The 18508-nt window shown below is 56.8% G+C and overlaps 1 long non-coding RNA gene across 1 annotated transcript; it reads right to left on the reverse strand.

Annotated features, from left to right (window-relative positions):
• Positions 1-4409: 4409 nt before the first annotated feature.
• On the reverse strand, positions 4410-17999 carry LOC138985801 (uncharacterized). Its single transcript, XR_011462768.1, has 3 exons — positions 17212-17999; positions 6349-6507; positions 4410-5414 (listed from the first exon to the last, which is right to left on the reverse strand). It is a non-coding gene; the product is annotated as an uncharacterized lncRNA (long non-coding RNA).
• Between the last annotated feature and the right edge of the window lie 509 nt (positions 18000-18508).

Here is an 18508-nt window from a genome sequence, read left to right on the forward strand (position 1 = left end):
CTGGATGCACTCCCATTTGTCAATTAATATTTAATTCTCTTAATATAATTCTCACCATTTTGTTGTACCATTGACAAGTCTATTTAGATGCCTAATTTCACTGCCAAAATTCTCCCAAGAGCAAAGAGCTTTGGACCCACAGCCCAGCAGTCCCCTCTAGGACCTCACCAACAGGGCCAGCCTGCCCCCCGGACCATCTCAGAGATGGAGCACCGCTCAGGGCGGATTCCTGGGCCACTGGGCAGACACTGAATGTGCTGGTATTTCTTTCACTGAATGCAGATCTTCCTCCAATTGAAAGATGGACATACAGGGACAACTGACGCAAAGTTCTTTCTAAATGAAATATGGGGGTAGGGAGAGTGCAGGCCAGACACCTCAATGTCCACCAGGTAAGAAAGTGATTTAAAAATTGAGGCAGACTTCCCTGGCGGTCCAGTGGTTAAGAATTCACCTGCCAACGTAAGAGACGCACGTTCAATCCCTGGTCTGGGAAGATTCCACATGAGGCAGGACAACAAAGCCCAAGCACCAAACGACTGAGCCCAGCACCTCAGAGACTCTGCTCTGCAACAAGAGGAGCCACGGCAACGGGAAGCCCGCACGCTGCAAGTTCAGAGTAGCCCCTGCTCACCACAGCTAGAGAAAGCCCGTGCCCAGCAACAAAGACCCACTGCAGCCAAAGGTAAATTTTAAAAAATTGAGGTAACTTAAGCCACGGAAAAGGTAACATTTGTAAATGTCCACACTGCATGTCAAATGATGCAAGCCAGTCCAGGATATGCTGCGATACATGCAGAATAATGAGTGCTGAGGGGTTCCAACGATGTAAATGCGCATGGTGGATCCACATTTGTAAACACCTAGAAAAAAGGTCTAGGAAGCTATCTGCCAACAGCTGACAATGGTCTTCCCCTCTGGAAGGGGCAGACCTTTATAATAAAATACATCTATAGTTGAAATCCCATGGACAGAGGAGCCTGGTGGGCTACAGTTCACGGCACGACTTAGTGACTAAATAAATGGTGTTGGAACTTATGAGCATGTGTTACTTTTGTAATTTAGAAAGCAAAGGGAAACAGTCTCCAAAACCATGTGCAGACGAAGAAGAGCTCCAGGTGCCCACGTGTGTGTGTGCTGCCTCCCGGCCTGTGCTCAGAGGCCAGGTGCCCACATTACTGAGACTCAAAGTAGCCACTGTCACCACGTCCTGTAACGGGCGGGAAGGCAGAACCACAGACAGGCCAAGAACTTGTGCAGGCCACACGGCAAGAGCCGCGCTGGCCAGGGCATGCATCCAGGCCCAGCCCAGAGCCCACTCGCCCACCCCCTGCCCTGCAGAGGGCGTCTGCAGCCTGTTTGTGCCAATGACTTTGGGGTACACGGGGCTGTCCAGTGTCCAGAGCAGCTGCCCTCCCTCCCTCACGGGCTGTCCCCAACACCCCAGCGGACACACATCCACCCTGGTCCTATGGGGGCCTGAGGGCCAGGCGGCCGGGCCTCATTCACCTTTGCTCCTGAAAATCCCACAATAGTTGACATTAGAAAACACTCAATAAACACATTCTTGTATGTTCTCAAATGCATTCCACATATTCACTGATGTACATTATATGTTAAGCCCATTACTTAGAATATCTGTGGGTCCCGGATTTTTGGCTTATTAGTTACATGGCTTGGATCAAGATTCTTACATTCTTTGAGTGTCAGCTTTCTCATCTTATAGAACAATACCTCACAGGGACTTCCCTGGCTCCCAGTGGTTAAGAATCCACCTGCCAATGCAGGGGACAAGGGCTCCATCCCTGGCCCGAGAAGACCCCACAAGCCTCGGGGCAACTAGGAGCCACAGCTACTGAAGCCCGCACACCGAGAGCCGCGCTCTGCAATGAGACACGCCGCTGCAGCGAGGAGCCACGTACCACAAAGGAGAGAAGCCCCCACTCGCCACAACCAGAGAAAACCCCGTGCAAGGCAGCAAAGGCCCAGTGCAGCCAGAAACAAGTACATATTTCTAAAGAAAAAAGAAAATCTGGAAAAGGGAAAAAGAACAATACCTCACAGAATTTTTTGAGGATTAACTGTGGACAGTGGCTGCAGCCATGAAATTTAAAGACACTTGCTCCTTGGAAGAAAAGCTATGGCCAACCTAGACAGCATATTAAAAAGCAGAGACATCACCTCGTCTAGTCAAAGCTATGGGTTTTCCAACAGTCATGTACTAATGTGAGAGTTGGACCATAAAGAAGCCTGAACACTGAAGAACTGATGCTTTTGAATTGTAGTGCTAGAGAAGACTCTTGAGAGTCCCTTGAAGAGCAAGGATATAAAACCAGTCCATCCCAAAGGAAATCAGTCCTGAATACTCATTGGAAGGACTGATGCTGAAGATGAAGCTCCAATACTTTGGCCACCTGATGCGAAGAGCTGACTCATTGGAAAAGGCCCTGATGCTGAGAAAGATTGAAGGCAGGAGGAGAAGGGAGCAACAGAGGATGAGATGGTTGGATGGCATCACCGACTCAATGGACATGAGTTTGAGCAAGCTCCGGGAGATAGTGGAGCACAGGGAAGCCTGGGGTGCTGCAGTCCGTGGGGTCGCAAAGAGTCATGTGACATGAGTCCATGGGGTCACAAAGAGTCATGTGACATGACTGAGCAACTGAACAGCAAGCACAGAACGCGTGAGGACACTGCACACGGTGCTGGCCACGCAGAAGCGTCTGAACATGCAGCCTAAGTACACGTGTGTTTGCTACAGTGGCCCCCTCTACTGCCTGAACTAGGTGGCAGGTGTACGTCATTTGGTAACACATCAGGACTCAACCCACCCACCCAGTTCCCAAGTGGTCCAGCTGCACAAGGGCAGGCCGAGCACACGCCATCTATGCTGACCATTAAGTTACTCCAGAACTTCCCAGGCCCAAGGATGCTCCTTCCAGAAGCCTGCTCTTGCTGGAAAACACATCATATCTGCACTGCCCACCCTGACACAAGAGGAGGGGGCCCCTGCCTGGACACCCAGCTTCCGCCCACCAGGCTCAGGACCCCTGCCCTGTGGAGGCAAGCGCGTGGCCCCTTCATGACACCTCTGCATGAAAATGCCACCCCCTGCTTACAGCAAAACGCCTTCACAGGTAGGCATGTCTTCTGCACAGAACATTCCCGATGCTTTTTATAAATGTCACATCTGGCTGGCTGAGTTAATTAACAGAATGAAAATAATGAGAAAGACAGAATGAGCTAAGCCATGAGCTAAGCCGCTCACCATGGCAGAGGCGGAAGGAAAATATAGCCCCTCAAAATTCCAAGTCAGACTTGAGCCTGTTTATCAGCCTCTGATTAAATAACTGCTCCTTAGGAAAATAAATTCCCATCATTCTTTCCCCGACTAGACCCATAAACTGTTACTTAAGTGTTTTTCCCTTAAAACTTCTCCTAATTCCTCACTCTCAGACCCTGAAACCAAATGTCTACATTTAGCAGCAAGTAGGTCTTCAGTTCAGAGAAGGCGATGGCACCCCACTCCAGTACTCTTGCCTGGAAAATCCCATGGATGGAGGAGCCTGGTGGGCTGTAGTCCATGGGGTCGCGAAGAGTCGGACACGACTGAGAGCCTTCACTTTCACTTTTCACTTTCATGCATTGGAGAAGGAAATGGGCTGCCGTCTATGGGGTCGCACAGAGTCGGACGCAACTGAAGCGACTTAGCAGCAGCAGCAGCAGGTCTTCAGTTCTTGGTCCCGGTCTTTTTCCACACCCACTCAGGGGGCCGCCTCACCCTGCCTCTGTCCATGGTGCTGGACAGACCTGCCGGAAGAGGGCCTGGCGTGGAGCCAGCTCCTCCACTGACCAGCTGGGGGACCAGAGGCAGCCGTGGACCGTGAGTCCCCAGCAGGGAAAGCAGAACTAAGACACAACTCACAGACCCCCTGCTTCCTGACTGTTCTGGGGCACGTACCTGCCGGGCTCAGGGAGGCCTGTGGTTTGGGCTCAGATCTGCACCTGCACTCTGCATCTTTCCTTACCTCTCTGAACCTGCTCCCCTGTCTGCAGAACAGTCAGGGTGAGCACTTAGTCATGCTGGGAGGCTATGTGCACATGAGCGCCCGGCTCCAAGCCTCCGGTCCACGCACCCCGAGAAGCGGATGCTCGTTTTGGCCGAGAGTGCGGAAGGGACTGCGTGCAGACTGGAGCTGTGTCCTGGGTGCAACCCTACCCTTGGCCCCCGACACAGAAAAATCTACTAACCCGTATTGATGAGGACGCTTCCTTAATTGCCAACTTTGATGCATCTTTTCAATATACTAAAACCCCTAATGAAGATGTGTACGAGATTAACAGATACAATTAGAAAGAGAGTCTTTCTGTTTCATTCGCTACAGAATCAGCTTTTTATTGCACAATTTATAACACCTTCACATTTCAAAGTCAAGGAACACAGAAAGGGGAACACAGCACACCCAAGTGTATCATACATAATTATCTTTAGAGGAAAATGAGAACAAAACTGTGAGATAAATCTCATTGCCTGTTGAATAGTGAAAATCCACAAGAAACAGAAAAGTGTCCAGGAAGTTTGTGTTCATCACAAGCACCTTTCCACACTGGCTTCATAAACCCTTATGACCTTCAAGACTCTGGTTAAGTCTCCTGGCCAGCATTCTCAACATAAAATAAGGAGTATTGAAGGAGTTTGTAACATAAGAGTTTCAATGGGTTTTGGAGCCAAGGTCAGAAAGACAGGCAGCCAGAAGCCCTGTACCACAGCATCTTCATCTGAGGGCAGATTGGGGCAGGACCCCGCGCGGGCCAGACCAGGGGTCCGCAGGCACACCAGACATGGCTGGGAGCCCAAGGCTGCCAACAGGCTGTGCCCGTAACAGTAAGGATGCCTCTGGCCCTGGTCATCACCCACTGTGGCCGGAGGCCTGGAGGACCTGCTTTCATGAATGAGGCAATGGTCCAGAAAACCACCTGAACTCCAGGCCCCACCAAGGATGCTGGGCTTCTGGCCTCTGTGACTGGACAGACATCCTCTACCAGATGCCAACCCTGAGCCCGCCTGGCAGGCCCGAGCCAGGCACAGCGGCTGAGAGCTGCCACCAAAGCACAGGTCTGCCCCTGGGCCTTGTAGTGGGCACCCACCAACCAGCGCTTGGACCACAGCCAGCATTTAATAACATCTGCTGCTCAGGGCATCGGGCACAAGACACAGGGCGGCACGTGAAGAGCCGTGTGTATTAGCCTCACATCTGCAATCCCTGACCCAGGGAGGCAAGGGAGAGGGGAGAAGGCGGGAGTGGAAGGGAGGGAGGGGGCGGTGGACAGGCCGGGCTCTCCAGAGCTGACACAGCCCCAGGGCTTGAAGAAGAAAAACTACATCCAACTGCTGACTATTCCTTGTGCGACTCCTATAACAAGAGAGTTAAAAACAACCAATGGGAATTATTCTGACTTTCTGGGAGCTCTCTAAAAAGCTGAGCATTCCTCGGGGGAGGGTCACGGTAAGATTCTCTCATGTGTTAAAAACCGATTAAGGCCTATGAGCTAATGGTCACCGTGGGTCTCAACTGCAGGAGGTTACTGTGGAGACGTGGAGAAGCCAGGAGGAGGCTGTGGCTTTCTCCCCGACCATCAAGGACCCACAAAGCCGCCAGCAAAATGGGACAGTGAGTTATGAAAACCGAGGCCTTGGGGCTCCTGCAGGACCTTGGGACCTTGGAGATTTGGGGCAAAGAGTGCAAAACAGTATTACATACTTAACATCACTGCACTGTACACTCGAAACGGCTAAGAGGATACAGCTCAGGTTGTGTGCATGTTACGACTTAAACGATAAATCAAAAGATTCGGGAGCAGGAAGTGGTCAAGCTGAACCGTCAGTGCCTCACTGCCCTCCCTCCCCTCCTCAAGTCCCCTCCTACCCACCTCCCTAGGGTCCCCCCATTCACTTCCCTAGGGTCCCCCTCACCTCCCCGGGTTCCCCTAAGCTCCCCCGGGTCCCCCTCAGCTCCCCCGGGTCCCCCTCACCTCCCCGGGTCCCCCTCACCTCCCCCAGGTCCCCCTCACCTCCCCCGGGTCCCCCTCACCTCCTCAGGTCCCCCTCACCTCCCCGGATCCCCCTCACCTCCCCCGGGTCCCCCCTCACCTCCTCAGGTCCCCCTCACCTCCCCGGGTCCCCCTCACCTCCCCCAGGTCCCCCTCACCTCCCCCGGGTCCCCCTCACCTCCTCAGGTCCCCCTCACCTCCCCCGGATCCCCCTCACCTCCCCCGGGTCCCCCTCACCTCCTCAGGTCCCCCTCACCTCCCCCAGGTCCCCCTCACCCCCTCGGGTCCCCCTCTTACCTCCTCAGGTCCCCTCACTTCCTCGGGTCTGCCATCTCCCTCACCGGCCGGTGGTATCTCATCCTGGCTGACCCAGTGCCCTCCTGGGTCACAGCCTGAGTGCTTGTGTCCAAGCCCCCAGGGTGGACGCTGGTGGCTCTGGCATCTTCTACCCCTGCCCTGGAATGCAAGTCCCCAGCTCAGATGGGACTAACCCGTCCCCATCATGGAGACTGCCTGCTCCCTGGCACTCCGTGTGCCTTCAGAGGGACACCACCAACTCGCAGGGGGGCATCAGGTCTCTGCTGACTTCCAGGAGGTGGTTTCACAACCTCTCCAGCTCAGCTAGGAGGGTCCCCAGGTCACGTCGCCAGCAGCCCCTGTGACGGAGACCTGGGTCCCCTTGCCGTGACCACAGGCGGACAGAGTGCGCTTCCGGGAGAGGGCTGAACTGGCTGCAGCCTCCCAGCAGCCAGGGCATAAACCTTCGCACCCCAAGAGGAGCCAGGGCACTCAGGCACCTCCTGTTAGGACGACCCTACGACGTCACCTGCACCAGGAGGACGGCCAGAGGCCCACCCAGCACTCTGCTGGTGTGGACTGGGATGGGCCAGCCAGGCTGGGACATGTGGTCACCCTGGTTACAGGGATGCCACCTGAGAATTTGGGGACTGAGAAGAAAAGGCGCATCTGATGCAGATTCCGAGTCTGCTAAGACACTGACAGGGCCGACCCCGTCCCAGGAGGAGGTCAGAGGCTCATGGGCCAGTGACGTGCCCAGGCTCACGGCCCAGGCAGCCTGGATGTCTGCAGCGGAAGCTCTCCGTGCCCACGCTGCAGCTTGGTCCAAGACCTAAGGCTGGCTTATCACATATGCTAATGCATTTCCAGGTTTAGTTGGGGCTCAAGTGGTCAAGGATGAAGAGAATGCATTATTTCCTATCCTTTAAATCATGGGGAAAAATCCAGAACATAAAATGGATCATCTTTAAGTGCACAGTTCAGTATGAAATATGTTCTCATGGCCGTGTAACTGTCACTAAAACAGGGAAGGGCCTTCATATCCTATTTCAAGTTCATCACTAGAGGGATAGTGCCTACAAGCTTAAATTACTCATAATGGCCCATCTCTGGGAGTCCTACATCCCAGGTAATGAGCATTAAGCTAAAATACCCTTGCTTAGCTCGTAGGAAACATTCTGACCAGACCCACCTGTGAAGGCTTCAGGAAGGAAGAAATTAATATTCCCTCCAGAGTCCAGCTTAAAGCAGACCTTCATTCCCTCCCCTCTGAGTATAAAAGAAGCCTGAATTCTGACTTGGGGAAGATGGTTCTTGGGACGCTAGTCCGCCACCTTCTCGGTCTGCCAGCCTCTGAATAAAGCCACTCTCTGCTGTCCCGACACCTCATCTTCCATCAACTGGCCTATCATACAGCGAGGACTACAAGCTTGGACTTGATGACATCACCACTGCCCATCTCCAGAACTTTCAGGGGAGGAAAGATCCCACATGCCTTGCAGCCAAAAAATAAAAAACACACAAAACAGAAATGATATTGTAACAAATTCAATAAAGACTTTAGAAATGGTCCACACCCAAAAAAGAAAAAAAAAATCTTACCAAAAAAAACCACACTAACTTACCATTCCCCTCCCCCAGGCCCCAGCACCCACCATCTACTTCCTGTCTCTACGAATGTGATTATTTCCAATACTTTACAGAAACGGAATCACCTGCTGCTTATCCTTTTGTGTCCGGCTTACTTCACTCAGCCGGATGTCCTCAAGGTTCATCCACGTGGTAGCAGGTGTCAGAACTGCTTTCTGTTGAATGCTAAATAATATTCCATTGCACATAGGCAGGCAGGTTTTACAAAACAGAACGCGATCCTCAGCCTCCAAGGTGGCCTCAAGGTCAGAGGCATCCGACGGGCCGGGGCACAGGTCATGGCAGCCGTGACCTTGACACTGGGCTGGACTCTCCTTCTGTGCTGGGAGCCTCCCTGTCCCCCGGGCTATTCCGCACGTTGGCCCTGAGAGCAGCTTTCAAACTAATAAAAGCAAATGGAGTTTTCCGATCGCTCCTAATGAAGTTATGGGACTTCTGACACTCACTGGGAGGAGAAGTTAATTCTGAAAGATGGCGCTCATCTCTGGGTGGCCTTTCAGGGGGAACAGCGCAGCTCTGGGGCCCCGGCTGGCACAGTGGATGGGCGACGGGTACTGGCGCTGGGCTCTCGCCAGCTGGCCCTTCTGCCCATTGCCAGGGCCAGTGACCTCCTCTGCAGCTGAGTGGCCTGGCTGCGGAAGGCTGTAAGACCACCCACTCAGACAGAAGCGCATCTCACACAACACAGGCAGACACGCAATGGGCCACGAGGGGACCGGCCTGGAGGAAGCCTGGAGGGTGGGGGCAGGACTGTTTGTTCTCGTGGCATCCACATTTGAAAAAGCCCCATAAACTGGAATCCTGTGAGCCCTGTGGCACGTGAGGGTGAAACCCTTGAGTAAGACTATCCATGCACACAGACGGACCCTGAGCTGTACAGATAACTCAGAGTCCCACCCGGAATCCTGTGCATGTGGCTGGAGAAAGTGGCTGAGGGTTCAGAACGGACGTGGACGACACCTCTGCATCAAAACCCTGATGATCTTAGCTGCCTTTCTGATTCTTCTCCAGTGTAGACAAAGCTCTTGCTTCAAGGAGACGGGAACGTTGCAAGGGCAGGCGTGCTCATCCTCACCCCGCCGATCCACGTGGACAGACTGCACCCAACCATCCCCTTCCCCCAACCTCCAGACTGGTTCCCGCGCAGGGCGGGGTGGCCAGCCCACCCAGCTCCGCCATCAGCTCCCGGAAGCCCCGGGCCAGCCGCTCTCCCGGGCCTTGGTTTCCCCTTTGCCCCCATCACACCCAAGCCCCTCTCCTCTAAGTGGCTCCACACACACACACACACACCCCGAGGCACCCCTTCCTTCTGGCCAGCTCAGGCCGCTCACTGGGCAACCCTGACCAGGAAGGGAGCCCCGTGCCCTGAAGCTGAGTTAAGACTGGCCACTGCCTTCATGGGACCCCTTCCCCAGGGCCAGAGGTGGACTCAGGGGCCACGTCTCCCATCTGGCTGAGGTCCAGGGAGCTGTCTGATGTCCTGCTGGGCACAGGAAAGGGGTCCCCTCATGAAGGGTCCCGGGGGCTTCTCCACCCCCTTCCTGCCCAGGCGATGATGATAACGGTGGCTCAGGGCATGGTCCCCAAGGACAAGAGAGCCCCTCCAGGGCAGAGTGTGTAGCCCTCATACTAGGCTGTGAGACTCACCCCCCTGGGACACTGCCCTCTGTGGTCAAGAGCATCCCGCCTCGTTGGCCACCTGTTCTGACCCCTGAACCACCTGGAGGAGCTCCTCCGCGTGGGCCACACAGGTCACCCTGCAAGAGCCAGGCGACCACACTAAGAAGACTGCTCTCCCGTCAGGGGTGGTGGAGAAGCTGGGGGCAGGGTTACCCCTTTCCTGTTCTATGCCGAGGGTCTCAGCCACAGGCACTGAAAGAAATCGCTTCCATTTTCATTTCCTCATAAAAGATCCTCTCTGTTCCCACGACTTCCCTGGGCTGGGAGAAGAAAGTTCCAGCAAACCCGACTGACTCCAGCCGACACAAGATGTGGGGCGGGCGGGCGGCGTGGGGGTCAGGGCACCATCCCCGCCCCCAACCCCCCGACTTCAGGGCCCACAGGCCCCGTCCACTGAGAAGAGGCAGCCCAGTCAGCGTTGCCCGGAGCCCAGGGAGGCGGGGCCCAGACGCCCCGAGCAGAGAGTGGGGAGGACAGGGCAGCCGGACGCCGACCCAAGCAGAGTCAGACAAGCCAGGGCTCAGAGCACCTGCGGCCGCTGCGCCCACAAACCCTTGGAGGATCGGTCACGGAGCACGGTCACTCCAGCGCGCTCCCAGAAACACCACCGCTAGGGGGCGTGCACGAGCAGCCCCGGGGCTCCCTGGGCGACCAAGCTGGACTGCGCTCTGGGAGGCCGCTCGCCCAGGCCGGCAGCTCCTGCCCGGCTGGGTGTGGACGCAGATGCCGTCCCCACAAGACGGCCCAGGGCAGCGGCAGGCCCACTAGACGGGTCGGAAACGGGCTGCGTCTTCCCACACAGCTGCATGCGTAAGCGTGTGTGCACATGCCTGTGGGCACAACGCACTCCCACACACGCACACGTGCACCCACACACGCACCGGCCTGTCTCCCTAGGTAGTGCCTGGGACCCTGGGCTGCCGTCCCCCCGGAAGCTCAGCTGCCCCGGTCAGCACGGTGGACCCTGCCCAGCGGCCCCACTGAAAAGACAGGTCCCCTCTGTCCACCCCCGGGCCGGCTCTGCAGCTGCGGAGGGGACAGGGCACAGCTCCAGCCCGGGTTCCGGAGGCACTAGACGCCTGCCCGCCGTCTCTGCCCTGTGACCACCGCGAGGACAAGCCTAGGCTGGCCAGGGGGGTGAGGAGGGGCCCCGTAGGGCAGCCCCCAGCCGACCCCACGTACTCCATGCATGTGAGACCCATCACCCCCAGCCGAGGCCAAGGCGGGACCAGAGACCCCGAGCGGGTGGCGGAGGGCGGGGTGCGCGCTGGCCCGGCGGTGACACCAACAACCGTGCAACTTACACGAAAGCGAAACCAAAATCCAGCGGCGCGCAGGAGGGAGGAGTCTCGTCAGACGCTGGGCTCCCTGGCCTTGAAACCAGAGTCCTGCCGCGATACCAGGAAAGGGCCGCCCGGCCCAGCGCGGCTTTGCAACAGCGGGGCCAGGAGACCACACTTAGGCTGCCGAGAACCACACCGGAAGGGAGCTGCTCTCCTCCCGAGGAGGGAGCGGGCTCCTCCTCTGACCCGCCCGCCCAGCAAGGAGTGGGCCTGCACCATCCGACACTGATGCACAACCCGCCCCCCACCTGGGGCGCTGAGAGGACGGCCCCTGGGGTCTTGTCCAACCTGGGCTCACACCTGAGCATGGTCTTTACCACTTCCATCGCTTTGTCCACAGCCACGTCCAGCTGCCCACACCTGGATTCCCACCACAGCCTCCTTGAGGCCAGCCTCCCTGGCATGGCGCCCCCTGCCTCCCCTCCCAGGCCCATCTAGTTCAGCAGAGGTGAAGTTCCCAAAGCCACTGTCCAGTGGCCTCTGGGGCTCCCCGGCCCTCTGCGTGGTCGAGGTCCAGCCTCACACTTACCCAAGGGACCCGCGCGGATGCTGGACACAGACAAGCAGGACGTGCCTCGTGCCTCAGTGGAGCCAGCGCTCGGGAGAAAGGGAGTGGGCACGCGGGCAAAGGCACCAAGGCGTAGGGGGCAGCTGACCCGGACCCGGGCTCATTCCTGTCCCCTCCTGCAGGCAGCAGGGGCGGGGAGGGGGGGCGGGGCAGGAAGGCAGGTAGGCGAGAGCCCAGCCCCCTGGTCAGCGCAGAGGCAAGGGCTGCAACTGTCACATCACCAAGTGCCATGGGCTGAGCCGAGGAGGATCAAGGGTCAGGAGAGGAAGGCGAGAGCTGGGGAGGGCAGTGATCTGCTTAGAAGGGGCCTCACTGGCCAGGTGAGGGGGGCGGGAGAGGTGGCCCTGGGCACGCAGGGGCAGCAGCAGGGAGCCCCGTGGGGAACAGGCTGTTCTGTGTCCTGCCAGTGGGCATGGGTGCATGAGTTCACACGTGTGGTAAAGGGCAGAGAACTAGACACGTGCACGTGCCCACACACACGCATGCATGCACGGGGGCCCCCAAGAGCACACACACACAGGCACACAGCAGGGCACACGGACAGGCGAGATCTGATGGAGGTCAGAGGGCGGAGTCGCGGCCGTCAGCCTGACCCTGCGTGGGCAGCGGGTAGGGACAGCCAGGACTCCTGTTACTTCTTACCCTTGCTCGTGAGCCTACCGTTATCTCCAGTTTTGTCAAAGCCCCGCCGGCCAGCACTCAGAGAAAAGGCTACAGGGAGGATGGATCCCTTAAGAGATGAGCAGGTGGGGGCCTGCTGGGGGCCGGGGGCCACAGGCCAGGAGCAGCAAGGATGGCATGGCTGCCTGGGCTTCGGGCGGAGGAGGCAGGGTCAGGCTCCCCCAGGTGCCCGCATCACCCCCAGGCTCTGTGCTGAGCTCCCCGCAAACAGCAGAGGCTCAGATGGAAATGAACCCAACTTATAACTTTGACGGGTCATTTGAGTTTGTGAATGAGGCTAGTTTGCCAAAATGATTCTTCCCTCTTTAATTAAAATCCTTTATTAACTGCCAAGCTAACACCATCCCTCAAGACAGACAAGATAATGAGTCCACATCCTTCAGCACAGGCGGGCAGCCATCCAAGTGAGGTGGGAGGTTCAGCAGAGGGGCCAGGCCCCTGCAGACGCGCCTCACTCAGGATGCCGTATGGCCCAAACCCCGGCAGAGGTTCCAGCTGGGGCACACAGACCTGACCGAAGATCATATGAGGAACAGGGTCCAGCCCAGGGCTTTGCCAGGCCACACGGCCCCCCACGGGCTCCATGCAGACCAGGCCGGGGCAGGGCGAGTGCCCAGTCAGGGCACCTGGAAGGGAGGCGGCCTGGACCGGCAGGGCCCAGACTCGCTCTCAAGCTGTGTCAGCTGAGTGAGGACCCTGAAAACAGAAGGTTCTGGATGCCAAGGGGCAGCAGGCTTGCATCCCAGTCACCCCGGCCGTGACCACAGACAAGGGGCAGGGCCAGGGAGAAGGGGCGGGTACAGTCATCCTTGCCAAGGGGGCACATGGGGAAGTGACTGTCCACCAGCCTGGTTCAGCCCCAGGACATCAGCCCTACACTCATCTCCCATTCACTTCACTTGAAACATTTAAAACAGACAAGAACCGTGGCTCATACAATGAAAGCCATGTATAGGCCACCAGCCTTTCTCAATCTTAAATCACACTGCCCGCTACCCTTTTAAGTGTAAAATAAATACCCGAGTCCACACCGACATAAATATGTTATTGGAAAAATTAATGAATGGAGAAAAGAGACAAATCTCCCAAAATCTCCTTGTAGAACTCCAATATTCTGCCTAACGACACCCCTTACACGTGGGCCGTACAGATGGCTTTCTCTCAGAGGACACTGACCAGGGAAAACCGTGGCTTGACTGTGGAGGCGTGACAGACCTCAGCCAGGCGACCAAAGTCACCATCAGCAGCGTTACATGCAGACCATACTCTAGGTAGGACATGATGAGAAGCACACTTGGCTCTGGTTTTCCTACCACAGCCCCATCTCAGGTCAGTTCAGTCGCTCAGTTGTGTCCAACTATTTGCAACCCCATGAACTACAGCACGCCAGGCCTCCCAGTCCATCACCAACTCCCGGAGTTTACTCAAACTCATGTCCATTGAGTCGGTGATGCCATCCAACCATCTCATCCTCTGTCACCCCCTTCCTTTAGCCTCATCTCAGCACAACAAAAACCTCAGACAAATCCCAACAGAGACATGTCTCACCTGCCTGGCACTCCTGGGCAGCACCTGCCCAGCACTCCTCAAGCTGCTAAGTTTATCAAAAACAGGGAGTGTCTGAGAAACTGCCCAGCCCAGAGGAGCCTCTGGAGACACAACCCTAAGAGTCAATGTGGGATTCTGGATGGGACCCTGGGACAGAGAAAGAACACTAGGTAAAAACTTTGTTGTTTAGTCACTCAGCTCTGTCTGACTCGTGACCCCATGGACTGCAGCACACCAGGCCCCCCTGTCCTTCACCATCTCCCAGAGCTTGCTCAAATTCATGTCAGTGATGCCATCCAACCATCTCATCTTCTGTCACCCCATTCTCCTTCTGTCTTCAATCTTTCCCAGCATCAGGTCTATTCCAATGAGTTAGTTCTTCCCATCAGGTGGCCAAAATGCTGGAGTCTCAGCTTCAGCATCAGTCCTTCCAATGAATAGTCAGAGCTGATTTCCTTTAGGAGTGACTGGTTTGCTCTCCTTGCAGTCCAAGGGACTCTCAAGAGTCTTCTCCAGCACCACAGTTCAAAAGTATCAATTCTTTGGTGCTCAGAGTTCTTTATGGTCCAACTCACATCCGTACATGACTATATGGACCTTTGTTGGCAAAGTAATGTCTCTGCTTTTTAATATGCTGTCTAGGTTAGTCATAGCTTTTCTTCCAAGGAGCAAGCGTCTTTTAATTTCATGGCTGCAGTCATCATGTGCAGTGATTTTGGAGCCCAAGAAAAGAAAGTCTGTCACTGTTTCCATTGTTTCCCCATCTATTTGCCATGAAGTGATGGGACGAGATGCCATAATCTTAGTTTTCTGAACGTTGAGTTTTAAGCCAGCTTTTTCACTCTCCTATCTTTATCAAGAGGCTCTTTAGTTCTGCTTCGCTTTCTGCCACAGGATAGTGTCAACTACCATATACGAGGTTATTGATATTTCTTCTGGCAATCTTGATTCCATCTTGTGCTTCATCCAGTCCAGCATTTCGCATGATGTACTCTGCATAGAAGTTAAATAAGCAGGGTGACAATATACAGCCTTAATATACTCCTTTCCCATTTTGGAACCAGTCTATTATTCTGTGTCCAGTTCTAACTGTTGTTTCTTGACCAGCCTACAGTTTTATCAGGAGGTGGGTCAGGTGGTCTGGTATTCCCATCTCCTGAAGACTTTTCCACAGTTTGTTGTGATCCACACAAAGGCTTCAGTGTAGTCAATGAAGCAAAAGTAGATGTTTTTCTGGAATTCTCTTGCTTTTTCGATGATCCAACAGAATTTGGCAATTTGATCTCTGGTTCCTCTGCCTTTTCTAAATTCAGCTTGAACATCCGGACATTCTCGGTTCACATACTGTTGAAGCCTAGCTTGGAGAATTTTGAGCATTCCTTTGCTAGTGTGTGAGATGAGTGCAATTGTGCGGTAGTTTGAGCATTCTTTGGCATTGCCTTTCTTTGGGATTGGAAGGAAAACTGACCTTTTCCAGTCCTGTGGCCACTGCAGAGTTTTCCAAAATTTGCTGGCATAGTGAGTGCAGCACTTTCACAGCACCACCTTTTAGGACTTGAAGTAGCTTAGCTGGAATTCCATCACCTCCACTAGCTTTGTTTGCAGTGATGGTTACTAAGGCCCACTTGACTTCACACTCCAGGATGTCTGGCTCTAGGTGAGTGATCACACCATCGTGGTTATCTGGGTCATTAGGATCTCTTTTGTACAGTTCTGTGTATTCTTGCCACCTCGTCTTATCTTCTGCTTCTGTTAAGTCCATATTGTTAGAAAATGTGAATGAGGTATGAACTTATATCTGATAATAATGTATCAATATTGGTTCATTAATTATAGCAAATCTTCCATACTGGTGTAAAACGCTAATAACACAGAAAACAGGGTGTTGACGGGGATATGGAACCCTCTGGACTTTGTGCCCCAGTTTTCTGTAAACCTAAAACTAGTCTGAAAAAAATCAAGCCTATTAATTAAAAAAAAACAACTAACCCCTGATGGTCCCGACTGTCCCCCCAGGTCCCTCAGCTCCCCCTTTGTAGGACAGGGAAGGTCTTCTGAGGCTAAAATACAAGATTCAGGGCGGGGGAAGCTGACCCGAAACAGCCAGAGGTCTGTGTGCGGTGAGGCCAGCCAGGCCCGTCCTTGCGCGCTGCAGCACACCTGGGAGGGCCCTGCGGGTCACCAGCAGCGAGGCGCCCCACCCCCCAAGAGCCGTCTGGACAAACCAGGTGGGCTGTGAGGGTGCCGGCTGGGGCTCCCCGCGGCCACCCGGGCAAGGAGGGGTCGCAGGGTGCTCCCCCACAGAGGTGCAGACCCCGGGACGCCCAAGGACCCCCTAGGACGGAGGTCTCAGGTGCCCGCCCTGTGGGGGCGCCCTGCTCCCCAGACACTGGCGCCCCGACCAGAGGCCTCCGAGGGACCAGGTCCCTGGGACCCCCGAGGGCCGGGGGGGCAGCGGGGCTGAGTCGTCGTCGTCCCGGCTCCCTGGGCACCGCGGCCTCCGTGTGCTCGCCTGGAAATGAGGCCCACGGTCGGGCCCAGGGCGGAAGCCTGAAGAGAGGTAAGGCCGACGAGCGACACCTGCACAAACAAGTGCGCGAGGCGCCCTCGCGAGAGTCTCCGGCTTCCGGTGCCTCCCCCAACCCCCGCGCGCGCGTGCGCACACGGCCCGGCGCGCGCTCCCGGACCCGCTCCCACGCGCGCCTCGGTCCTCGCGCGCCCCCTGGCGCCCGGCGCCCGGCCCTGCGGGCGGCGCGCACCAACCCCGAGCGCGGAGAGCAGCGCCCCCGCGTGGACTCGCGCCGTCTCCGCCCGCGCGGAGGGCCGCCGCCCACGTGGACGTCACTCCCCCGGCCCAACGTCCGGCCGCTGAGCAGCGCGGAGCCCTGCAATCCAGGAGCGGCTAGAGAGCGAGCGCGCCGGCCTGGGCGATTCTGCAGGCGGCAGAACGGACGCGTGAGAGCCCCTGGAGGACATCCTGGCGCCTGTGACCATCAGTGCCGGCCTGGTCCCCCCGAGGCCGCCCGGGCGTCACGCGGGGCCCTGGGTTTCGCCTGCGGTCACCGGGCCCTGTGGCTGGAGCAGAGGGGCGTCCCTGTAGAGCTACGACCGCGGCACGCGGGGCGCGGGACGGGGGTCCGGGGGCAGGGACCCGCCCCAGCCAGGCAGAGCCGGCCACGCTCTCCGACCTCTGGTTACAGGGCCGGTATCTGCGCGCGGCCTCCTGGGCAGTGCGGCCCCCCGGCCAGGCTCAGGGGCTGCGCGTCCCCAGGGGCGAGGAGACCCCTCACCCACCCACCAACCCCGCCAGCACGGACGCGCCCAGGCCGGCCCTTCCAGAAGGCAGGCGCACAGGGACCCACCCCCCAAGAAGAGAGGCTCACCGGGACTTACCTCTCCAGAGGCAGGGAGCGCCTGGGGCTGACCTCTCCAGGACGGGGTGCACTGCGGTCGAGCCCTCCAGAAAGTTGTCTGTGCGGCACCCCTCTACCCCACTGCCCCCCCCGCACGTGCTCGGCGTGCCCCTTCCCCGTGCACCCCCAAGGGCGCACACCCGTCCCGGGGTTGGGTGGTCAGGGCCTGCACAAGTCCGGGCACCGGCCCTCTGGGATGGCCAGGGAAACAGGGTGGGCGGCCGGGCGGGGCGATCTGCCACGACCCCCGAGCAGCTCTCCAAGGGTTAATTCAAGGGTAGGCCTCCGGGTCACTGGCTGGGTATGTATCAGGTTAAGAGCACACACACAGTAACGCTGTGTTCCCTAGATACAGCGCTTGAGTGTTTGCACAGAGGGCGGGAGCCTTGCTCCATCAGCACCTGCTGCTCCCCAGGCTGCCCCAGCCAGGGTGACCGCGCCCGGCCGGGACCCACTGGGCAGAGAGGGGCTCGCCCTGCACAGAGACGGTGTCTTGCCGACAGCCGCCGCTTGAGAGCCAAGGGGCTACTGGCCGGGAGCCCAGTCTGAGCACAGCACTTGCTGGTGATGACCCTGTGCTGCAGTCCAGAGGCGCGGGGCCTAGGAGCTCAACCACCCTCTTAGAGGGGAGACTTTGGCAAATTTCTGCACCTGTTCCCCCCACGACAAAAACGACACCTGTGACACCCATTGTGCCGAGTCCTCAGCAGTTTCTACACGAGAAGCCCCAGGCTTCCCACAGACTAGCCTTCACGGAGGCAGCTCCTCTGATCCAGTCTTCTCCCCACCCCCCCACCCCCACCCCACACCAGCTCTCCACCCTGTTAGGGCAGCAGGACCGCTCAGCAGGCCAGTGCCCTGCCCTGTGCTCAGTCCCCTCTGGACGCCTGGAAACATGAATGGCTTCCCTCTGCGTCACCGGGGAAGGAGCTGACTCAGTGACTCCACTATGTGTAGGATGAGCTCTGGGGCCAGGTGACCCAGGGCCAAACGCCAGCTCCACCGGGTACTGTGTGACCTGGAGCAGGTGGCTTACCCTCTCCGTGCTGTTTCCCCAAGTATAAAATGCGGTTGATGATGCCCACCTCACAGGGTTATTGTGAGAAGTAGTGATTCATGGAATCAAATATATAGGACAGGACTCAACATGTGATCAGCACCAGGTGGGTGGGGGCTAGCTGTCATTACACCATGCCACTAACTCAGGGATGCACACTGAGCAAGGAGCCAGGACCCAGTGACCATGTTGAAGGTAAGCTGTGTTTCCCTGGAGAACA

This window comes from Bos mutus, chromosome 26 (assembly GCF_027580195.1).
Source record: "Bos mutus isolate GX-2022 chromosome 26, NWIPB_WYAK_1.1, whole genome shotgun sequence".
Taxonomy (NCBI): domain Eukaryota; kingdom Metazoa; phylum Chordata; class Mammalia; order Artiodactyla; family Bovidae; genus Bos; species Bos mutus.